General features: G+C 37.0%; 1 long non-coding RNA gene across 1 annotated transcript in view; it reads right to left on the minus strand.

Annotated features, from left to right (window-relative positions):
* Positions 1 to 3,117: 3,117 nt before the first annotated feature.
* Positions 3,118 to 26,158, minus strand: part of LOC124235664 (uncharacterized) — a 42,047-nt gene continuing 19,006 nt past the window's right edge. The window contains exons 4-5 of the long non-coding RNA XR_006887538.1: positions 23,641 to 23,758; positions 3,118 to 4,082 (exon numbers count right to left, since the gene is read on the minus strand). This is a non-coding gene — a long non-coding RNA (uncharacterized LOC124235664). The remainder of the gene's footprint in view (positions 4,083 to 23,640; positions 23,759 to 26,158) is intronic.

Below are 26,158 nucleotides of genomic sequence, written 5' to 3' on the forward strand. Positions count from 1 at the left end.
ACTTTTGTTTGTGTATGTGTGTGTGTTTGTGTGTGTGTAGGGGGTGGGTAGGAGGGAGAATGGAGGAGAGGTGAATTTGACTATATCATTTCTGAATTTTAGGGCAAGAAATATGCAAAGAGAGCATAAAGAAAAATTAAAGAGTCTGTTGATAGACATTAGAGGGAGTGGTGCCAGCTACCTCAGCACTGACTGGGTGTCTGTGGTTTGGTAATGACACAGAAGAGAGTTTGTGACTTGGGAAAAGATTGGATACCATTAGCATAAAATTTAGTGCCCTCATTTGGTGTCAGCAATGACATGGGCAGGTAGCACCTGCTAAAGATGACATCAGTATAGCAAACCAGGAAAGGAAAGAAAAGAGTAGAAGCTCCATAAATAGCCAAGGGCATTAGTTTTTCATGTTTACGTAAACTTCAACTATTTCTTAGGAACACGTAACATCTTTGGGAAAAAATTATAGGGCTGGATTTTTCTCAGAGAGGGTAGAGGATCTAGTTAGAGATATACCAGATTAGACAGTTGCTCACCTATAGGCCTGAAAAACATAGGTTATAGCCGAAAGGCCACAGAAGGTCACTTATATTCTCTGAGTTTCCATAACCACGAAATGGGATCTAAGTTACTTCAAAATGTTGCAAGACTTTGTAGATGTGGGAGTTATTTGAAAAGTATAACAACTTCTTAAGTAGGGTCTTTGGGTTATATGGAACTCAGGTTCAACAAATGGGGATTCACTCAGGGATACAAGGGGCATTACAGTCATGTGTCACTTAAAGACGGGAATATGTTCTGAGAAATACATTGTTAGGTGATTTTGTCCTTGTGTGCACATCCTAGAGTGTACTTACACAAACTTAGATGGTATAGCCTACTATCCATCTAGCCTCTATGGTACTAATCTTATGGGACCACTGTCGTATATGCAGTCCATTGCTGACTGAAATGTTGTTATGCAGTACATGACTCCATAGGAAATGGAACTTCAGAAAAATGCCTCATGAGTACTGGAACTAAAATCTTGTTCTGGATTGAAGGTGGTTACAAGAACCTCAACAGCAGTTGTTCAGGAATCTCCATTCTAGCATTCAAACAATATAACAGGTATTTTCTTAATCTCAGCTTTTTCTGTGTGTGTACTCTCTTACTTCTATAATTACAGTGCATCTATTGATTGACTGATGGCACCTGTAAACTGTTTAAATGTGTTATCCTTAGAACACAAATGCAAGCAATAAAGGGAACTCCAACAAAGGGCTATGCAACCCCCCATTCCATAGAGCTTCTTTCCCTGTTGGGTTCTGGTTTCTCATCAACTACAACTTCAGCTTCTTATGGAACACCATGGTCCCTCCTATTTTATGACATCTTGCTATGCATTCTTTTCACCTTAGCAGCCTGATACTAGCCCAACCTTTATCTTTTTGGGCAGGATGTTATTCTTCTTGCTTTTTAGTTTGTGCCAAGTCATTTGATAAGGCCACTGGATGACTAATGAAATGACTGTCCTTGAGCTTTGCTTGGACAAAAAGCCACCGATGCTACGAGAGTTGGGGGTGAGGGTCATCCCCTGCACAAGGAGCAGCCTGGAACTGTTTTCCTCTATAAAGGAGAGGAACAAGATGGTTTCTCTTAGAGGGAAACGATGAGCATAGCAGCCTCCAGGATAGTCAAGACTAGTGTGGGACATGAAAAAAACCCACTTTGATTGTGATATTAGTTGGCTGTACATATTCTAAACCAATACTTTAAAACCTACTCATCAGAAAATCATAGGGGCTGGCCCAGTGGCACAGTGGTTAAGTTCACATGTTCCGCTTCTCGGCAGCCCAGGGTTCACCGGTTCTGATCCCGGGTGCGAACATGGCACTGCTTGACAAAAGCCATGCTGTGGTAGGCGTCCCGTATATAAAGTAGAGGAAGATGGGCATGGATGTTAGCTCAGGGCCAGTCTTCCTCAGCAAACAAGAGGTGGATTGGCAGCAGTTAGCTCAGGGCTAATCTTCCTCCAAAAAAAAAAAAAAATCATAGAATTTTAGAGTTGGAAAAGATAGTAGAAATCATCTGGTCTAAACTTTTCATTTCATAATTTTTCATTATACAGCTATATAATGAAATATATAATTATATAATATATAATTTTTTATCATATGAACTTTTCATTTCACAATTTTCAATGAGAAAACTAAAGTCTGGGTTAAGTGTCTGCTATAGTTCAGAAGGCTCTTCAGAACAGAGCGAGGCTTAGAGGTTAAAGTCCTTTCTTCTACCCCAAGCTGTCTTGGGAAGCTTAGACATATGTTAATACAGCAAGAAATCTTTATGGAGATAGGAACTCAATTTTCTTTGAAACATGCTCACTCTTTTTTTTTTCCCCCCAATACTTGGACATTTATCTTTTACACGGTTTCATAAGGACTCCTCGGTTTTCAGTAGTTTGTGAGATACACATCTACACTTACTTTAGTTTCCAAATCCCTTCTCCTTCCCATACATGTTTACTGCCTCTCGTACTCCACAGTCTTCTTCTCCTTAAGATCCTCCTACATGATCATCCCTCCTCTTTCCCCTCTTGAATTCTATTAGGCATATTCTAATTTTCATCATATATTTGTAGAGGCTACTTAAAGCCAACAATTTTTTTTTTTTTTTTGCTGAGGAAGATTAGCCCTGAGCTAATAGCTGTGCCAATCTTCCTCTATTTTATATGTGGGTCACCACCACAGCATGGCTGACAAGTGGTATAGGTCCACCCCCAGGATGTGAACCCATGAACCTGGACCGCTGACACAGAGTGCGCTGAACTTAACCACTAGGCCATGGGGCCAGTCCCTAAAACCAGCACTTTTTGCCTCACTTCTCTCAAAGCCTTATGGGGAACTGAAAGAAGAGAATTATTGGCTTAACTGTACATTATTCAAAGTGTAGATTTTGATGCAAATATAACTATGACTATGCATGTCTACTACACTTCCCACAAAGAGAATTGTCTTTGACACATAACCTATCATATGAAGAAAGAATACATTCCTGTAATTAATGAAAGTATTTATTCACAAGTAATATAAAATGGACAATAAGATTTCAATTATAAAGCACAGCATCACAGGATTGGCTTCTGAAACATGCTCTACAGCTCCCTTTTATATTTGTAAAAGTGAAGACACAATCTCAAACACGTTAACTGACATACAGAAATAAGTAATGTCACGATGTTTACTATCCAGAATGCAGTCCAGAGCCTCAAAGCAAGCTCCTTCCCACCTTATTCTCCAAAATAAAGTCAATGAGCAGCCAATCTCGGTCCTAAAACAGCCACATGCTTAAGCTCACATGATCTTAGTTCCTCAGATGTCTTCTCAAAATTCACTTCGGTTATGGCTATGGTTACACCAAGCTTCTTGTCTGGTTTTCCTGCCTAAGATAAGGTAGATGCCATAAATTGGAAAGAAGCAGGGAGGGAGTCACTAGACTCAGGCTCATGGATGATACCAAAGTGACAGCAGGTCAGCTAGTAGGCAGGGAGGAGACATGACGACTACAGAAAGCAAGTACAAATACTAGAGATCCAAGCAGGGATAAATAGTCCTAAGAACCTCTATAGCCTTAGGGAGAATTACTACCCTAGAGTAAAATAATTAATGTTCATAATGTGACAATCTTTAAGAACACATAAAATCTGCTTCTGTATATTCCTTTTAACATGCAGGATAAAGTGAAATATATTTTAGAAAGATTTTTATTCAAAATATTTAATAACATAAGTAATCTTAATACTTCACTTATATAAAACATTTTTTCCCCTGTGACTTTTGAATAAATGAAGCAGTTTTGTCCAATGGTTTCACAACTCACGTCAGCTCTGATGAAAATTCAGATATTAATTTTCATTTATTTTCCCTAGTTCCTTTTTTTCTCCTTCCCTATCTCAAGAGGAGAGTTCTTTTATAACAACTGTGTTGTCTTCTGGTTCTTATTTTTCAGCCTCTGACCTCAGGCAATCCATTCAGAAAGCCTCTCAATTCCTTCAGAGTATCCTTTTCTGTTTCCAGATGCACTGGGCCTCAGGACATCAATATGATCTGTAGAGGATTCCAGCAAAATTGTTACTTAGTGATATTCATTAATTTTCTGGAAGAACTCTAAGTCATCGCTTTCACTTTATATATTTTCTATATAACATTTTAACACCTACTCATCCTTACAGTTACTCATGTCTTGACTATTGATTTATGAAAAGAAATTCCCAGAAGTTAATGCCTACAATCTATTAAATCATTTCCTCTTGGAAGTCACCTCTGCCTCCCTAGGTCCTTCTTGCCCCATCTCCTATCCAGATGACTTAGTTTTTTTCTTTAATGGGATGCCCCCAATACGTTCCTTACTCAGGTTCACTTGGCTTTTATAGAGAGATTTTATCCTTCCTGATGCAGCACAGCAATAGCGCGTCTCCGAGCACGGTGCCTGTAATCACACCACTCTCGTTGCTGTCAGGCAGAACTAGGAGCATTCAGGTAATCTGAAATCCAGTATTATCTAGACGTCTTTGTTGGCTTTAAGGGTTTCCCCCCTCCTTCTCTGAAGACCTTTTTTGCTCCGTCTTTTAGTTCAAGTTGAACTTAATTCTTTTCACGATGATTGTTTCTCAGGTTGACTCTCTTGCGCAGATGCTGCTGCATAATTCCTCTGTATTTAAGAGTTCTACGCTGATCACTAATATAGTCACAAATATAGATTTGATTTCTCCAAATTATTAGATATAAACTTTACATATATAGTGGAAATGCTGAGGTAAACTGAAGTCTTAGGATGGAGTAGGAATGTAAATTTAGAAAATTAGTGGAAAAAATAGTTTTAAATGAACTTATAGTAGTGAAAAAGAAGTGACTCTCACGTTTATTTAAAAGGTGATATGGGGTGGAGTCATATGAAAAAGGGTCTTCTTGAGAACGACTGTGTAAGACCCTTGTACTTTTCTCCGTGTTCACTGTCCTGAGTATTTCATGTAATACAACTAATGAAAGTATTAGAGAGACTACTTATAACCCAAGATTCCATAACAGCCAATAAGTTTATATACATTTGTACCATTTTTTCCATTTCATTACAGATTTAAGTTACACTTATTACTAGAGTCCCTTAAAATGTCCTACTTGAGAAGTGATATTAAAATTTTTCATGTACTCTTCAAAGCACTTCAAACATAGGATAAACACATCTCATTAAAATTCCTAATTTTAATAATTTAGACTCAGAATACACTTAATCCACATTAACTAACTTTTCCTGAGTCTTTAATGAAATATTTTGTAAGCGATTTTTAAAGAAATCTTAATGAACAGCCATTTATGCAAGATTTTCTTTACTTCCTAATTGTATAATTATCTCTTTGTTTTCTTACCAGACTCTGTAAAGACATCTTTTCCAAGATACCTTCTAGGAGTCTGCCACTAGATTACTCTCATGCCTACGTGTCTTAAAGTGGAAAACTAAAATGGGAGAACCATGCAAAATTTTGCCCTTACAAATGATTAGAAAATTAAAAATTTACCTTTGAATAAGGAATATGCTTTATTTATCTGAGTCTTGGGAAATTTTAGCTTGATGTGGATAATCAAGTGCCAAAGTAAGGTCTCTATTTGACACGTTAAAGAAAAAAGACATGAAAACTTTTTAATGAAGAGATACATCTCAATTGAACTGATTACTTTTGTGTGTGTGTGAGGAAGATTCACCCTGAGCTAACATCTGTTGCCAATCCTCCGTTTTTTTTTTTTTGCTTGAACAAGATTAGCCATGAGCTAACATCTGTGCCAGGCTTCCTCTACTTTGTACGTAGGATGCCTCCACAGCATGGCTGATGAGTGCAGAAGGTCCGTACCCAGGATCTGAACCCGAGAACTCAGGGCCACCAAAGCAGAGCTCATGGAACTTTAACCACTCGGCCGTGGGTTCAGCCCCCTGAACTTATTACTTTTGATAACCAAAGAAGATGTTTTATTCACTAGTTTATCATACCAACTAATAATAACATTCTATCTACATATCACCTTTCATCCAGAGATCTCAGACATTTCACAAATGTCTCATTACACTTCACAAAACCCCAGTGAGACTATGGTACCCGGGAATATTACAGGTATAAATTTACTCCAGGAAGATCCTTCCATATTGTCTCTAAATTCAAAGGAGGATAATACCCAGAAAATATTTTAAATGGAACATAATAGTTTATAATTTTGTTAATGACCTTTTTCTGGTCCGTGCTGACTTTTCGCTCATATGGATCAAGCCTCATTTTTAAATTTAGCACAAAAGGAAGGACAAAGTATTAAAATAAGTATTTCTTAAACATTATAGTTTCTTTTTTCCTCTAGAGCAAAGAGCAAAATTTATTTCGAGAATTTATGCAGTGTGTTTCTCAAATGCTTTATAAAAACAAAGAATGAGGTTTTGTTTGCTTTCTTCAGTACTATCTGATCCTTAGGAATTAGATTCCATTTGACATTCATTTCACCTAAATTTTTCTTTTTTCTACTACAGGCAATGCCACTCTTCCCCTTTAATATTTTCAAAGCTTTGCTTAAAACAGCATTTAAAGTTTCCACTCTGACCTGACACAACGCTTTAATATCGCTTCTATATTATCCTGTGTCCATGAATAAACCATAATGGACTCTTTGATTCTTAGACCTCTCTTCTGGAAATATAGGTATACAAGTGTTTGAAAAACCAAGGGGCTTTCTATTTTTAATTCTAACTGTAGTTAATAAAGAAATTCCTTTAGTAGTTCCTGCATTTCCCAATCATGTTGCTGAACTTACCCTCAGACTCTATAGGTGGGAACCGAGCAGTAATCATGTGGAATGGCCTTTCAATGAGGTATCAGTTTAACACGACAAAGCATAACATGCACATTCATTTGTGCATGTATTAATTCGACAAAGATTTACTGAGGTAGGTACTGAGAACACAGATAAATACGACATAGGCAAGATTGTAGTGGGATTCCCAATCCAATGTCAATACAGTGTGAAAGGGGTTCTGGGGGCAGAAAGGCAGAGTAGCTAACTCTGCTGGGGGTCAGAGAAGACCCCGTTGATGAGATATTTGGCTTGCATAGGAAAATTATGAGTGTATCGTGAAAAGCAGAGTTTTGAGAATCCTCTTGGACATTCAGAAATGATTGAATGAAAGTATATTATACTCCAATGTTCATAATTATTATTGAGAGAAATAATTATGCCCTTCTAGATTGGGTCCTTCTGTCTGTGGTCCACAGTGAAAAACACTCCATCACGGCTACTAGAAAAATAACCAAACATAAGCTACAGCTATAGTGATCAGAAAACAAAATTTCAGAACTATTTTTGATTATAAACATATAAAGATAACTTTAAATTAAATGTTGAAGATAATGAGAGTCAAATAAGATATTTAATGCTAAAGTGCCTTGAAAAGGAAAAAGCATAATACAAATGTAAAAAACCATTATTATAAAAAAAGGAGTAAACTTTCAACCCAGTCATAGAAAGCCAAAAAACTTCCTTTTGATAATCCTTAAATTAAATTACATTTTTCAGAATGTGTCTCTTTTTCTTGAAGGCATCCACAATCTTCCACATGATGCCTAAGTGTAGCCAGACTGAAGTGACATTCTTTAGGCATTTCTTCAAAGAAAGGAATAAGATCTGACAGATTCCTTTGCACAGGGGGAAAAGGCATAGAAGGACAAGGTCTGGTGGGAATCTTAACATTACTCTCTCCATCTGCAAGATAGTCTTTCTCTGCTACACTGTAATAATAGCTTCTGAAGGTGTTAGCACCATCCAGACATCTCTGTCTTTTAAAAAAATCACATAGCTTTTACTTTTGGATTGAGACTAATCTATTGTCCTTAAAAGCACACACACTTATCCCCATAATATGTTAGAGTTCAGTTTAAAAATACTAATTTTCACCATTTGACAGGGAAAATATGGAACTAATACAAAAAACAAACCAAAAAAAAAAAAAAGTAAATCGATAAGTTAAAAAAAAACATAGTCTCTCTTTTATGTTGTGGCGTTATCAATATTTTGAGTAATATTTACGTGTGACTGACTCTGTAACAAAACACCTAAATTGCCTTGTTAATGTTGAAGAGTGTAGATGGCTACTTTTGTAGTCAAACAATTTTGTTTATGGTTTCAACTGGTTGACTCTGAATACAAGTACTTCAGCATACATGTATGGAATATATTTTTGCAAAAGTCTTGCAATATAAAAACATCTAGGCCCAAAGTAATTTCTATATAAGAATTAATCTGAAAAGACTTCATTATATCATGAAAGGTGTGGGCTACTATTTGCTAGTGTTTGCTACTGCACCAACTGCAGAGTTATGGAAGTAGACAATGGAGACGTTTATTATATACAGTGGACCATGACATTCCAAATATGATGCTTATAGAAATATTTGAAATAGACACTGTATGGAATAGGCAATCCTGCTATAGTATATATACACAGGAGGGCTCTGGTAGCAGGAGGGGGGAAAGAAGCATGGTCAGATTAAGTGTTAAATTAGCTTGAATGACTTTTATTGGCTTTATAGGTAGATCTAATAATAAATCAGTATATAAGATATGGCTACAGACCACTGTTTATCTCTGGCAAAGCAAGGATTAAAGTTTTAGTTTATTTTAGTTCTGAACTAGTTGGAGTTTGTACTTTCAATTGCCTAATATATATTTGGTACTGGCCCGTCAGAATCCATTCTGATTGCTGAGTGCCTGTTCAATAATGCTTGCTGAATACTTTGAACATTATTCCTTGTTGGTATCAAATATCCAAAGCGGGTAGAACAGGCTACATACTTTCATTATAATTTTACTTAACTGTACCATATACCCATAGCTTAAGCATCAAAAAGATAATATTTAATCAACTAATAATCCTTTGTAATTGTTCTCTAGCTCTGTACTTCTACAATGTAATAGGTACTATTCTAGGAGCTTTGCTTGAAAGAAAAGAAGGACATGCTTCATGAACTCAAGCAGTTTACTAAGATACATAAAATGACTCGAGGACAATTAAGTGCCAAACTGGGTAGAAATCATTATGAAAATCACAAATATTCGGAAGAATTTATAATCATTCTGGGAAGCAATAGTAGAAGATTTCAATGAAGAGGCCAGTCATAAATTAGTCTTGAAAGACTGTAAGGATTTGGATAAATGAAAGATGAGATGAAGGAAATGTTACAGTCCAGGAAGTGGAAATGTACATGGACAGTATAAAGTGCAGTGAAAACCAAAACCAAACTGAGAACAGTGGAAAATAAGACTGCCAGGGGCTTCCTTCCCAAAAGCCCCATAAACTGTGGGGAATGGGCAAGGAGGAGCTGCTAATCAGATTGGGTGAGATGCTTTGACCTGAACTGGGCCACTTTTACCCATGCATGCCAAAAGCTCACAAGGGTAGATGCTCTCTCCGGCTTTTCCTCGACTCTTGAAACTGGATCTGTAAAAGAATTAGGCCTTCTTCTTGGATAAACTAGCTCTTCTCTCTCTGCTGCTGCTGCCATTTTCTCACCCATCAGGCTGAGGGATAAGCCCTTCTCAAGGCAGGTACTTATTCTTACCTACTTATTGCCTGTCTCTCAGTCTGTCTGTCTCTATCCGTCTTCCCTGATCCTACCAGCACTTAGCTTCCCAGGAGTTTTTATTAGCTCAGGCTTGCTGATTTGTTTATGTCATTATCTGGCCTTTGCAGGATGGAGAAGCTGTGTTTAGGCCTAAACCTGCAATTGCTCATCAGTTTTCTAGAATAATCTGAAGTTTTCAGTTATCCTGGTAATATTCTATAACTCAAATTCTCGTTTGCCTTTGCTCTTTGTGTATTCATCTCCCTTGAGAACCTCATGAGGACAAGCAGTGAATGGTGGCACAGGATATGGGAACTCCTGGTTCTCTTTGGTCAATGCTGAACCAGGATCCTAATGCTACCAGTATAACCTAATGGAAACCAGGCAAAATAATTAGAACTTCATGTAGCACATTAAAGGATACTGAAGGACTTTAAACAGTAGAGTAACAATAATAAAATAGTGTTGTAGCCATAGTTGCAGGAAGAATTAGGAAGGAGGAAGAAGATGGAGATAAGCAGACCAGATGGAAGACAAAAGCAGTAGTCTAGACATAAGGTGATAAGGATACTGTAGCAATGGTAGGAAAGATGACGAAAGAAAGATCTGAAAGGTATTATTAAGGAAAAAGTGATGGGACTTGGTGAAAACTCGACACAGAGGTGATGATGAAATATTCAAAGATGACTTGAGCCTCCTATTTTGGAAGCCTGGAAGATTAGTGGTTTTATAGTGATCATATAAATCTCTGAGCAAATAGGTGTATTGATGGATCATTTAAAATAACTCCTTAATATCAGTCCCTAACTTCTTTGCTGCTATTCAGACTAATTCCCTGTATCCTAGAAAAGCAGAAAGCATACTGTAAGGATCACCTAAATAATATCCTTTCACATGTTATTCTTAAAGTTATTCCTTTCTAAGTTAAATGATTCCAATTTCTTAAGATCCATACTCCTTTTTTTTTCTTCACTGCTGTCCTATGAACTCTCCCAAATTTATTAGCTATTGATTGATCCTAGGATAAAATATCTGATTAGAAGGGCTGTCTAAATCTATAGGAATAGGGAGAATTTATGCAACCCCATAAATCTTTGAACAAAATGAGATGTTAAGATTTATTAGGAGTTTCAGTCAGTAAGAATAAACTTATTTGAAGGATATCAGGGCCTTATTTTCTGTGTTTTTTTCTTATAATATTAAGGCTATGTTTCTAAATTCTTAAAAATGAAATATTGAAAATCAAGATGCAATCCATAGAGCTGGAACTGCTGTCTCTTAGAAACCAAAAGAATGGTGTTCATTGGCACTAACTGGGAAAATAAGAAATAGAAAGAAACAATGGAAATGAAAGCACTTGCTATAATCTTCAGTCTGTGCTATGTTGAAGTGGAAAGTCATTTTCAGAGACACAGTATTGTGAATAGAGCAGATTCAGTTCTGCTAATCTTGTCAGCTATTTTGTTATTTGTATTGTAAGTTAAAGGTAAGACAATTTCAATGGTCAACAGAAACACCTGGGCTTTGGTTCCCAAATCCCGCACAGAAGTATACAGGGCTGAATGTTACAAATTTTTTCCAGCCCTCATAAATTGTACCTCAAATACTATTATGCATGTAATACAGTTATGGCTATTTTTAAGTAGTTATTTCTATACAGTTTTTGGACTTAATTAATGCATTTTGTCCACAATAGTGGAAACTTTGTCTATTTTATAAGGCCATCTAGGCAAAGTCTGTTATTTCTCCAATACCCTTTGATATCCTGAAGTACTAAATGCTCCTTCAAAATGCTCTTGTTTGTGTAGAGAGTAGTAACTGCCTGGAAGGATCCAGCCCACCACATATTTTTATATGGTCACATTTTCTTAATAAAGAAACTGGGAAACAAAGCCAATATTGTCCAGCCTCTAACACAGACAAGATACTTAGATACATTTTCATTGCAGTTTTATGATATAAGGGTCACTTCCATTTTGTAGCTCAGTAAACAGACTCATAGAAGTTTAGTAACTTGCCAAAGGTCACATTGCTTGTAAAATGGCAGAAGCAGGTGCAGAAGCCAAGACGATCAAACTACAAATCCCTTGTTCTTTCATTCAGTAACAAAATGCTAATCAGATACAGAGAAGGGGTTAAAGTTAAGGTAGGGTATGAACATGCCTATGAAGCCACTGATAGCCAAAAATACGGCTTCTGTACAAAAGTTCAGCCAAACTTCTTACCCAGAAAGCTGCTATGTTGCCAAAAGCACAGTCAGTTCCCTTAAGAATAGAGGGACTCAAATAGAAGTCGATTGAGTTCAACAAACACACAAATAAACATTATCCATCCTTTCTAGTTTTTCTTTTTCCAAATGGATACCTTTCTTTTCACAATTCAAGGAAAAGTAGGAAGAAAATACATCCTTTGCAAATATTTCCCTAGACAAGAAGATAAAACAAGCATTTGATGAAAACACCCTCAACCATTAAACTTGTTTCAAAGGAAAGTATCTGAATCAAGGTGCCACTGCAGGGGAGAAGAACAGTAAAACAAGAGGAGTGAACACAAGGAGAGCAGGATTCACCCATTTTGGCTATTAGAGTAACACATATAAACAGTTATAGTAATACATAGTAATTATTCTTCCACTTCTGTAATCAATAGCGTTACGTACATGCAGGACAAAGCTGATCCATATTGGTAGTAGAATTCTTTTGCTCAGACATATGGGATGGGGACTGAAAGAATTGTAATATGGAAACTCTGGGGCTGAGGGCTGGCCATATTCTTCTACGTGGACTGAAGGAGCAGCAGAAGCTAGGACACAAGATAGAGCCAACACTGAGACAGAAGCAGAGATGACAGAGGGAGTCTTGTTGGCTTCCAGAGGGGCAGTTCAGCTCAGTGTTCAAGGGCATGGACTACATAGCCAGAAAGATGTGTTTCAACGTGGCTTCATCATTTATAAGCCATGTGACCTTTGGCAAATTACTTAATTAACCTTCTTCTGCTTTCTTTTCCTCATCTGTGAAATGGTGATAAAATAGTATCTACTTTCTGGAACCCTTGTGAGTATTGAATGATTTAATATATGTGTAAAGTGCTCATAAGGCCTGGCGTCTAGGAACTATGATGCTATGGACTGACTTGTGTTCCCCCTGACTTAATATGTTGAAGCCTTAAAGAAGAGGAAGAGAGATTTCTCTCTCTTCCCTTTCTCTTCCTCTTCATGTACATGCACTGAGGAAAGGCCAAGTCAGGACACAATGAGAAGGCAGCTGTCTACAAGCCAGGAAGAGCTACCTCACCAGAAACCAAATTGTCTGGCACCAAGATCTTGAACTTCCCAGCCTCCAGAAGTGTAAGAAATAAATTTCTGGTGTTTCAGCCACCCAGTCTATGGTATTTTGTTATGGCAGCCTGAGCAGACAAGCACACATGACACAAAACTTTGCTATCCTTATTATCCTGATTTTAGTTCCTGGTTCTAGTGCTAGTTCCCAGTGACTTTCTGAAGGCTAGCCAGTTCCTCCCTTGCAGTTCTATGAGACAGTAGAGCAGCATCACAATAATAAATTTCCTACTGTTTGCTTAAATAAGTAGGCTTCTGTAATTGATAACCAGAGTCTTATCAATAAACGATATTGGACGTTAGGAGGGACAAAAGTCATTTGTAGCTGGTGGCTGGGATGAAAGTATCACGGAAGAGATGTCATTTAAGCTGGAACTTAAAAATGGCTAGACTTTTAAAAGGTAGAGAGAGAGGAAAAAGGCACTGATCACCAAGACCACAGCATAGAGTTGTGTGTTGTGCACATCACAACAGTGTCCATCAGGCTCAATGGTAAAATAATCCAAATATGAAATTTGAATTAGTCTATATGAAGTTTTCATAGCTACAGAGAACTATTTACCAATATATCTTAAACATATTAAATAAAGGTACAAATTTCAAATTTAAATATCTAGATGCTTTCATAAAACCTAAAGCATTGTTAAATAGGGAAGGTAAAAAGTCATTTTTCTCTTTTATGTTATGTCCAGTGAGAAGGTAAATCCTATGAATTCTCTCAATTCGATTTATAGTTCTCATTGCAAAGAATCAGTTTTTAAAAGTTCAAGTTCTCTCAGATGTTACAGCAAATTTGTTAGCTCTTCTAGCTCTTTGTGGGTCATGTAATTCTATACCTTCTACTGATGAATGCTTCTTCAAATGTAATATTGAAATAGACAAATAATTGCCTATCTGTCCTTTAGAACCACTTCATTTACAATTCTGAGGGAACTATCCTGTAAAAATCCAAAGGGCATCTGAAGTCTTGCTCCCTCAAGCAAACTCTTGTTTATAGGAGATCTTAAGGGTGAATTTCATCACTACTTCCTCTTAAAACTTTAGACAATCAACCCATCCTAAAACAAAATTATCAGGTATATTCCCTCAAACAGCTCATAAAATTAAAGACCCAAGAAAGATATTGTCTGAAAACTATTATTTAAATATTGTCATTTAAATATGCATTGACATATTTTGACCACAAATATATATTTTTTTTAGTTTGGAAAACAAGTGCTCATAATACATTTTTTAGTGTCACTTAAAATGATCGAGAGGAGACATGCCTTTTGACCTGAGTAGGCAGCTGGAAGGGAGGGAACTCATTTTCTTTGCCATGGCTTTTAACAAAGTCATGACCTCTCAATATCCATTCTTCTTTCCAAAAAATTGGCCCACTGTTCAGGTGTCATCCCTTTTAGAAAGGCATTCATGAATTCCCAGGCTGGGTAGGAAAAGTACTCATTCAGTCAGTCATTTGTCCATTCCTAAGACATTTATTGACTATCTCGTATGTGTCAGGCAAAGATTCTAAGCCAAGAATCTCATAGAGCCAATACAGCCTAAGGAGGAATGTGCCATAGAGACATCTATCGTAGATATCGCAGGTGGCCTAGGTCAGCCTTTCAAAACCTCTGGTCGAGATGCAACAAATTGGTTTTTTATTGTTTGTTTGCTTGTTTTCACTTAAATTAATTTCCTTATATATTGTCTTCAATTAGTAAAAGAACAACTTTGGCATTATTCTCATGAGGATGCGTAATGATTTAGACAACATGACGATATTCAAGAGTATAATAATATTCAGTTCATCTTACTAGTCCTTGCTTCTCCAAGACAATCCTGAATTCTTCTGTTCTCTCCTCATGGAAAAATAATACTGCAGATCTTTACTTGCCTTTGTTACTCGTAAGGCATGATTCAGTTTCTGCACATAGATTTTAAAAGAGTTTAGTCTTTACTTTTTTATTGGGTTCCTTCTTTCCCAAACTTGAAAAATAATGTATGATAAGAACAAAGGTTTGAAGTGAGAAGAACTGAGGTTCATACCCTTATTCCACCGGTTACTAGGTGTGTGCTTCTGGACAAGTTACACAACCTCTCTGAAGCTTAGTTTCCATACCTGAAAATGGGGATAATATTATTCATCTAAATGGATGGCTATGAGGACTAAATAAATTAAATAAACTAAGTAATAAATACTTAGTTTGGCATGAGGAATATACTGAGACCGTATGCCTTTGCCTCTGGCCCCTGCCCAGTTTCTTTATTAGGTCTGAACTAACTTGCAGTTAAGAATGATCCCGCTATTCAGTGGAGCCAGCTCCTTCACTTATTGTTCTCATTTGCATTCTGGGTGTTCACTCATAAAAGTCATATGGCCTTGGGGGGAATGTCTGCTTTTCCTGGCTCTTGACTCTATCACATTACCTCCCTTTCCTAGCCAGAAGCAAGCTTTATGTGTTTTCCTGTTACCAGCTCACCCCACTTCTCTTGGTGCTCCTAAATGACTCATTACTCCTATGGTCCTTCCATCTCCTCCAACTCCAGGGAAAGATCCTATAGAGTCCCGTCATCAATGCCAAAACACTTTCAACCGAAAGTAAAAACAACGGCCACCATTTCTAGCAAGAAAGATGGTTTACCTTCGGATGTGCACACACGGTCTCAGACAACTTCTGAATGCCTTGGAAAGCTAGTTTCGATGACCTATGTGTAAGATATATGCCATAGTAATATAAATTGATAGCGAGGAGGACTGGTTCTCCAAGAGTCACATTAGTGATTCTTTTGGCTCTCTATACTTTTACTGTAGTAATTTCAGATGTTTTATTCTTTCATCAAGCATAAATTTTAGAATTCATTAGTTTTAATTCAGTTCCAAGGAGCCAACAGGACATAAGAACACTATTTCTTTTCTGGACACAGTTCTGTTCTGTCATCAGGGAGGCTTTCCATTTTAAGTGTGATCTGATTCTCCTCCACAGTCAGACTAGTGGCTGTTTTCTTTCATCATCTATTCTCGCTCATTAACTGCCATGCACTTTCAGAAACTTTGAGAGCTTGATGACATCCCACCCTAATAGTTGTACAGTATGATCTTACCACACATTTAAAATAATATATTTCCCATATAATGTATGCAAGAAGAAATCCTCTGAATCATCTGTGAGGAATAAAATTACCATGTGTGTGAAGGAAATGAAGTGATGCTTATTTTTTTAAGGTAAAATGACTATCATTCGGCTAAATTCTTATCACGAAATTCTCCAAGGAGCCTTGCCTACATCATGGACTAATACACTGCAAAAATTTTCTGGGTAATAAAAACAGTGGTTTAAAAATTAATGAAAAGAAAAAATGTGAGAGAATTCATTGTTTTATTTGTTTCATAAGTTCAGAAATATTTTATAATATAAATTATACATACTTTATATAAATTATTTTATAACAGCCAATGGACCCCTACTTTTTGAGGGGGGAAATGGTGAGGTTGGAAAAGTAAGAATGGAAGAGAGAAGGAACACTTGCTTTCCTCCATAGTCCTAGTAAAGGACATCAGAGCTTATAAGGTAAGTTTGAGCCAGAAACAAGTACAATAACTTTTGCATTAAAAGAGGAAAATCTACGACAGATGTAAAAGGAAAATTAATGGGTGAACCTCCAAAACTTATGTACATTGAGGTGTATTAGAGACACCTACTCTGGTGGGTTAAAATAAAACTGTATTTAAAATAAGCATATTCTGTTCCTTGCCTTGAGTTCTTTTTAATTACTTTCCATTACCAACAATTCTTCAAATATTTTAGAGTAACCAAATATTTTTCTTTAAAATGATAGCTTTTAAATTAAAATTTTCATAAATATTAATTAAACAATTACTCAATCTGTTTCCTTTATGTTTGGAAACAAATACTTCTTAATATTAAATTTCATGGATAGCGGTTTAGCTAACATTCTCATTTGCTCAAGGAATTTACCTGTCTACTCTGAAATATCTACAACAGATATCTCTATGACACATGCTTCCTTAAGCTATATTGTCTTTATGACATTCTTGGCTAATTCAATCTTTTTTGTTTGTTTGTTTTTGGTGAGGAGGATTGGCCCTGAGGTAACATCTGTTGGCAATCTTCCTCTTTTTTCTTGGGGAAGATTGTCCCTGAGCTAACATCTGTGCCAGTCTTCCTCTATTTTGTACATGGGATGCCACCACAGCACATCTTGATGAGTGGTGTGTAGGTCTGTGTCCAGGATCCGAACCCTGGGCTGCCAAAGTGGAGCACATGAACTTAACCACTATACCACCAGGCCAGCCCCTCAATCATCATTTTTTCTTTGATTTTCTCCCTTGAGACTACTTGTCCACCATAGAGAATCCTAAAGAACAACTCTAAATGATAGAGTTAACAGAGGCAGCTATTGAAGCTAGGGCAAAATGGAAAATGCATCCAAACACCATGAATAATCTTCGATGCATTAAGTTTATTAAAGAAGACAGATAAGTGAAAAAAGAATGCAAAACAAGTATAGTTTACTTCCTCAAGTCACCTGTACTGGGCAAAAAACATCATTTTATTCTCAGATAACTTAGTGATTTGGATTGCGTCACAGACTAGGTGGACAAAGAACCAGAACCTGGATACCCTTCTGTTAGCATGAAGATTACCAGATACTCTGATAATGCAATGAATTTCTCAGGCAAGCACCAAGAACTGGATCCAGCCCAGATGTGATGATAGCATGTTAATAAGCTAATTCCTTTAGCTACCTCTTATTTTCTGAGGCTCATTCGCAGAGTGGCAATACCATTAACTCTGGATGAGGTGTTTTGCCCAATAAATACTCGTGATTAAATTTGCTGATTGGGCCTTCTGTGCTCACTTCACTCTCTATCCCTATGGGAAATAAACTCTTGCACGGTATCCTTCATAGGACACAGAAGAGGCATTAGAAACAGCAGGAACATATACTGACTGAGCGAACAAATGACTGAATAAGCTGTTCATAAGACCTCACGAGTCAAACCAGCATTGCTAGGTTAGTGGTTGCCAGATAGAATAACAGAAGAATGAAGCTTAAAGACACCGAAAAAGTTGATCTGGCTACTACATTACCCTGTTCATCCAATTCAGAAAACTTTATATGAAAAGTATAATTTAAACTCTTATTTCATTAAAAATTCTGGAAGGTCGGTGGTGAGATGTATACTTATTTGAAAAAGTTTTTCATCATTCAACATAATCTTCTGCAAAGAAAGCTAACAAATTTTTCGTTTGTTGGTTTCTCCCCTGAAGATGATCTAAGGGTACTAAGGCTTTGCTGTTTAGGGGAAAAGACTAAAAAAGTTCTAACCAAGGCAGACTGTCTGGCATTGCAAGGACATTGCGTGGGAGGAAAGAAGTTTCACAGAAGTAACAGGTGCCTTTTTTTTTTCCCCACAGTCCTATCCATCTAAAAGAAGACAATGGAAAAACTAGTTAAAATGTGGCATAGGCAGTAAAAGTGGAGCCTACAATCCCAACTCTTAATGCAACAAATATTGTACAGGATATCCACTTACAGCCACAATGCTGAAATTGGGCTGAAATGTTACAACCCACAAACAGGGTTCATTAAAAAACCTTTTTATGAGTCAAGAGATGATATATTAGGGAAATAATATCCATAAAAACCCTAGTTTTTGACAATTGGCACCATAAAGCAGTTATTATCTCTGATTAGTGAAACAGTTTGTTTGAAAGCAATCAGTTTTGAAGAATACAGAGAGGAGGGCAAGTTTAAAAATCTATGAGGTTTATAGAGAGGGCTATTATTTGACAAACAACAAATGATTTAAAATGGTCTGAACTAACAATTATTCAGAGTCACTTTCATGTTATAGACGTCTATAAATAATACTTTTTAAACACTTCACACAGTTCTCCTCGATCTACTTGTAATTGTGGGGCATTATTAGTTTCATGTGTATCATGTTTCCAGATACTGGGTGTTGAAAGATTTATTCATGTTGAGCTGTGCCCTAAGGTAATTTTAGTTTTCATAAAACCTAATTCTACAATTATAACCATCTGAGAAAATGAGTATTCTTCCTATCTAACACTGTAGTAAGAAGAAATATTTTTATCATAAGCCTGATCCTCACAAGTGATTTTTTTCATTTTCCTTAAACTCCTTACTTAAAAACTTTTTCTTATTAAACCCTCAACCCACAAATGTTCAACTGTCATAAAAGATCAGTGTTACTGAACTGCCAGTATTAATCTTTTGTTTGAAATGTATAAAGAAAGACAAATAAAGGAGACATTGCAAAACGTCTTTGTGGAGTAGAAGCAGATATTGAAATGATAAATAACATAACCTGCAAAAACTAGTACTAATGTTCTTGGGTAGAAGAAATGCCTAAATATCAAAGACAGGGGCATCACTGTCAGGTGCTCCATAAATAAACCATGGACAATTCCTGACATTGGACCTTTCATTCTTGCAATGCAATGCTAAATAAGCATGCTCTTCTTGCCTGTCTGAATTCTACATGCCCATTTCCAGAAATGCTGCTGCAGATAAGTAACACTGTCATATTTGTTTTGTCAACTACATGCCGATTATCTTCTCCTATCTGCAGTTTGGGAATATTATCAAGGGAAGAAGCAATCTCTCAGAAAACCTTTCCTAATGTGGCTGTATTTGATAATTTCTGTAAGGGGCTTCCATAAATAAACTTTGTAGAAACACACACGTATTTTCCAAGATTTGACTCATAGACCATGGAGAAAGGAACGACTTATAGTAAGGATTTGGGAATTCAAAACCGAAAGGAGAATGAAGTCACTCATTCTATGTATTTTCATTTATTCTCTGAAAATGCAATATCAGAGGATGGCATATCCAGTTCTTTGAGATGCTTCCTCAATGACTCTACTTTCTCTACCTTCCTAACCTCTTCTGATTTATATTCTTTTGTTTTGACAAATTGTTTATGATGCATTTGCTACTGATGCACATATAAAATTATTTCTGCCAAGCTTCCTCTGTGACCTGCCCGTGGGACATGACATGCTCCAAGATGCATCGCTCTATCAACCCGCATTTTTCCAGGACAATGCAAATTATGACAAATTCCATCATCCTGCATTATGTGGTTCATGCTAATCTCACTAATTCTAAAGAATCAGGAGGGCTTGCTGTTCTGCTGAAGGGCATACTGTCTGATTGAATGATAGGAAAACAACATTTGCCTCCCCCTTCTCGCAATCCCAGCTGTGGCCACCACTGCCCCACTTCTGCGAGGCAACTGCTCTTGCTGTGTAACTTCCACAGCAGAATTAACTTTACATCAATTGAGCCGTCTGACAGGAAACTACAGATCACCAATCAAGACTGTTCTCAAGTCCAGAAAATAAAAGGCATTCCGTGGGAAAATGCAAGGAGTAAATAGCATTTTTACTGACTGCTGGATACCCTTATTCATTTTTAGCTATTTAAAATGAAGAGTTAAGATCAAATGTATCATTTATATGATAAAAAAAAAAACGGACAGTTTTTAGACTTGAGTGCTTTTGATTGGCAGTTTTTTTTCTGCTGGATCACTGCAAATGGCCACCTGAGAAGTCTTAAGAGTAAGACTGCTAACCTTGAGGACAATCCCGCTGTGCTTCAGAAGGTGGCAGTATTACTACATGAAAGAAGCCTAAAGTCTACGTGATATTCCATGGCCACATTGCTGAAATAAACATGTTTAATTCTCAAAGAAACATATATTTTATCCGGTGGCATAATTTACTTATAACATTAAAACTCAAACATGGAGCAATTTGTAGCAATAACCATGATTATGCTGTTAGTGGCCCAAATGTCACTGTCTAGATTAGGCTAAATGATACCTAGCACCGGAGAGCTTCTATGATTTATTTTTTATGATCACGGGTAGAACTTGCATGCTTAAAAGGCTCACCAGAAAACTGCCTTCAATAAATAAAAAAGGATGAAAATATTGAAGGGATCTCGTGTTATTGTTCAGAGATGTGATTGTAAAAAATTGTCATAGGAATGAGGTAAATTTTAAATCTCAGGGACACGTCCAAAAAAAAGAGGTAGATATTTTGAACATTTCAAATGTTATGTTTTAGGTTTTAAAATATTTTGCTGTAAGCAAATAACTCACCTTATAAGATAGTAAAATGTGTCCTTTATGAGTGTCTTCTGAAACGTCAGAAGAAAATAAAGACTTCTAAATATATGTAATGCACTAAAATTGATTATTTTAACTACTTCTAGAAAATGTAGTAAATATAAATCTGTTGAGAAGCGTTAGGAGTAAAATATCCTATTCAAACCTCTAATAATTTACTTTTGGGGAATTCTGGTCTAATGCATACTTCTACCTGGAAACTACACAATATTATAGACCCTTTTTTGGCTATTATCATACATGAAATTGAAATTGTTATGCATAATCAGGGGAAAAGGAAGGCAAACTGTACTATCTAAAGTTGAAAAAGGATTTTACATTAAACACACATTTTACTAGTTACTAAAATAAGGGCAAATTTAAGTCAGCATTGACATCAGTGCTGAAGGGAAGGTTGCATAATTGCTTTCACGTTTTGCTGAGTCCTTATATAAGCTTGATAAGTACACAGCACAAATCGACATTAAAATACTACTAAGAAGATACAGGAAGATCTTTAGCTTTCTACTTTACTCCCAGGGACACCCAAGCCCCTCAGAGGAATACGACAACGTGAGCATGGCTTCAGCAAAGGCACTGGGCACACCCTGTGCATGCTGTGGCTTGTTGACATGAACCAGGGCAGGCAGACACCAATAATACATGAAGTGCGGTTCAGAGGCAATTAGGATCAGTTGTCAAGGCCAGGCCATTAATGAAAGAACATGTCAGAGGAGCTGGAGACTTCAATGGTTGAGGGCAAGAAGGCGATTTAGTGTGACAGATCGAGTCCTTCCAATGTCCTCAGTGGTACATGCTAATGCCAGCCTTAACAACCTTTTGTGGCAGTGTATAATGCGACTAACATGGACTTTGATTCAGCAAAATGACTGCTGCCACTGTTAGTCTGTCTCATTCGAACAACAGTAAAAGCATTGCTACAAATAATTATCCACTTCCGTCCCTCCCTCCACCACTTAATGCATCCGCCCTTTGTGCATGCCAGAGTGTTTGTTACTAGAAGGTTAGGGTATTTTTCACTTTTGGTTTATGTGATACCTTTTTTTCTGGCTGCACATATAATCCCAACTAATTAACTACAATGGATTTTAGGAGGCAAAATAAATAATTAAACTCATCCCTTTCTCACGTAGTTAACATTAAAAGTTCCCAGCACAAGTCAATTTTGTCTAAAAGAAACAATGTCCACCGTGTAAGCTACTCACAGGCAATAAGGGACTATGCTCCAAAAGCATTAGCAGAAAATTCACCTAATCCTCAAAGAAGTGAAAGCTGGAGCATTACAGAAAATAATCTCACTGCCATTTTTTTTTTTTTTTGGTCTTTACAATTTGATAGTTTATTTAAAATAAAAACCTACATGCCTCTAACCAGACAATCAACAATAAGTACCAAAAATATGTTAAACACTGGTTAGCAATCCAGGTAAAAAATAACAAGGAAAGCATGATCTTCTAACACAGCCTACAGACTTTCATGTTATGATAAAATGCCACAGTATCACACTCTTAAATTGTTTTTATGTATAAACCCTATAATTTAATTTTTGGTTCTTCTTCCATATTTTCTGCTCTTTTGGATAAGATATTCTTATGAAGGAGAAACTGACTTAATAGATGGTAAATGGCATAAATTTTCTTGTAGTCTCTTAACGTTCCCATCCCCTCTCAATTTTCCAGGATTTACTCTAGCATCTCAGCTACAAAAGATGATGTTGTGATACCTTAGGGCTTAAGGCAGAGAGCTCAGCCTGGTCTGCTTATGAATGACCAGGCAGATATGAAGAAAGGTGTTTGGGTAGAGATTAATGGGAATCATGTTGTCAGGGTGGTAACTTCTTACAATATATACATTTTTATTCTAGGTCTTATTTTTCCTTTTCTTCTGCGAGAGTTTTTGCTTCTTTATTTCTTATCTCACATACCACTGTTCTCTTTTTTGTAATCTTGTTCATGTCTCCTTGCTCACTCTTTTTTTTCTGACCTTAGCCATTGCCACTCCTTTCTCTTAATACTTGATTCATTACCAGCTTTCTTGCTTCCTCCTATAAGAACTTTCTGCCCTTCTCAGGAAAGCTTTCAGAACTGAGCCCTAAAAGGAGTGCTAGTGTTAAAAGAATTATCAGTACAAACATCTAAACGTTCAGGCAATCCCAAAACACATTTTCATAGATAAATAATTTTTTTGACAAAAAATGTATTTAGGAAAACAGGTTATCGTGCTAAAAAATATATTCCTTATAGTTGTAACCAAAGTAAACACACTTTCCAAACATCTGGCAGTGTTATTAAGCTATTAGTACATTAAAAAATACTATAAATATAAATTGTCTACTGGTCTTGACCGATAATGAATATATCCCCTTCTAGAGAGAAGTTCAATAGACCAACGATCAACTCTTGGTCAGTGAGCAAGACACCTAGCTTAAGATGAGCCCTCCAAGTCTAGGTTTCTCTTGACAGACATGATATTTTTGCATCTTGATATGAGAGTTTTTGATACCTGTGTTTCCGCCCGCACTGGTAGGACTAATATGATCATGGAACTGGTTCAGCTGTGACAGGGACTCGTTTTCGTTATTTTTTCAGGCTCCTGGCCTCACGACACAGAAATAGACCTCCTGGGCCAGAAGTTAATAGTGCAAAGTTAGTGATGACACTACCCATTGGTAAGACTTCAGAGTCTGTTGAAATAAAAACAATTTTATATTTATTCATCTGGATAATAAAAAATTTCAAGTCTATCAAAAGGAAATTCTGAGAAACTTCCTTTTAGAAAAAGAAGTGCAGATTTTTGAAGTAAGCACCTTTTGGAGACGTCCTTTGATATGATGTTCAGTCTCTCTCCCTCTTTGTTAGAAAACCTGGCATTTGTCATCTGTCATAACGTGTTTACTCAGAGTCTAACATTTTAAAGGTATTATTTTGTCTTCTGAAAACTCTGAGAAGGTTTGTTTTCCTTTACAAGCATAATTATATCTAGTTTCTTCAATCAGTGCCTCATATTTTAATAATACGTTGCCATTTGGGTATAGTTATAACCATAATAATGAATGCGGGGTTCAAAGATCACTAGATATATAGATGGCATGAACCATTAGCAAGAAATATTCTACACTATAGAGATCACACATAAAAAACCATGAAATTCACTATAGAATTTGCTATTCTGACTAAGGCATCTTTCTTTGTAATTAACATAAATCTCTTTACAAAACGTGCTAGTTTTAATAACAAATAGGGACATTTTACAGAAAAAATAAAGAATAGAATACAAATAAAATTATAATATGAATAATTTAGTTATCTCCTTCTCATATCTCATAAAGACATTGTTTAGCTATAATGCACCTAAACTGGAACTATTTCTCTTAAAAAATAGGCTTATCTCCTTTTTCTATATGCCATTGAAATTCATATCGTCACTTTCACACAAAAACACATAATTAATCCTAATTGTTTCCAACACTCTGAAGAGGAAAAATGGAATCTGTGGTTTCTCTCTTTTATTTGTGTTAAGCCTTTCTGGCCACAAGGGCACCATTTAGTAAATTACTTCCTCCCAAATGCTGGCCATTGGCCTCTTGGCCTGAAGGAGTTAATGCAGTTGCAAGAGGTGAGTCACTGAATTCCTTTGTGACAGAAAGATGAAACTCAGTGATTGCTCAGAGGTGTCCTACTCCGCTATTGAATGATGATCCAGTAAGGCAAAAAAATCACTTCTTACACACAGGTCTTAACAAGACAGATGGAGAGTATGCACTGTAAATGCACAGAAGAGGTGGGTGTGAGAGGAATGTAATGGTGTTCCTGACTGGCACGAAATTACAATGGAAACAGAAGGAAATCTTCCTTAGAGATAATCCTTCAAATTTGTTATGACTTTTGCCCAAGAGGACCTAACTCTGTACTACTATCTTATTTTGTCTTGGGTGACACTTTTAGCATGAGATGAGCACAGTTTCCATAAAACCTTTCGCATTCCAGCCTCTAGACTCCAAGTCCTACTCAGCTGGGAGAGAGTCCCACATCTCAGCTAGTTAAGTCGTTTGCTCCAACTCTGACTAACTCTGCCTTTCCCCAATAACTATCTTTGGCATGGCCACATTCCCCAAAGAGCCTCAGTTCCTGACACTACTGCAAATATGGCCAACTGCTTCCCTGCTTCAAACTGTTGCAATGCTACTTTCTATCCTCTTCTCCTCTCCTCCTTCCTGCCCAATTCCACCCCAAAAGCACCTTTTCTCTCCTGGGTCCACCATGCTCCCTCAGACACTTATAGAACTGTAACAGTTGTTATCTCCTTAGTCAGGACTAGGTTCTCACAGGAGCTATGTTTGAAGTTGCCTCCAGAGTTTTGTTGTCCCCCAAATCAGCACTTCCTCTGGTGATTGCTGTTGCAATTAATACAGTCTTTGAATAGTTTTTTGCTTCCAGACGTTAGGTTCACTGTATTGCTCGCTCAAGATCAGCTAGGTCATGTGCACCAGGATTGAGCTGTAGACCTGCAAAAGGAGCCCCACTAATTGCAGCAAGATGTCTCCCTCGCAATTTCAACAATGTCTCCTGTTGGTTCTCTTTAGCTCCCTTTGCACTGCCTCCCCCGTGTCAACCCTCTTTTTTTGGTCATCAACATCTGCCAGCTCTGATTGAGCACCTACTATATGCCATACACTGTGCCTGAGATACAGCAGTGAACAAAAGCAGGTATAGGCCCCTTTCAATGGAGCTTATTTTAGTAAAGAAGTCAAATCTGATCAAAACAATCCCACAGATAGGTGTAAAATGGCAACCGTGACATGTGGTAAATAGATTCAAAGGTGAAGTGCAAGGTGCTGTAAGAGCCTGGTCAGGGAGGCAAGGGAGTCAGAAAAAGTTTTCCTGAGGATGTGAGGCTTGTGCAGAGATCTGAGAGAAGACAGATAGTTAGCTAGTTTCCAGGCACAGACTGAGGTATGTGCAAATGTCCTGTTGCAGGAAGGAGCGTGGTGAGTTCAAGGGGCTCAGTGAAACTGCCTCTC

This window comes from Equus quagga, chromosome 2 (genome assembly GCF_021613505.1).
Source record: "Equus quagga isolate Etosha38 chromosome 2, UCLA_HA_Equagga_1.0, whole genome shotgun sequence".
NCBI lineage: Eukaryota > Metazoa > Chordata > Mammalia > Perissodactyla > Equidae > Equus > Equus quagga.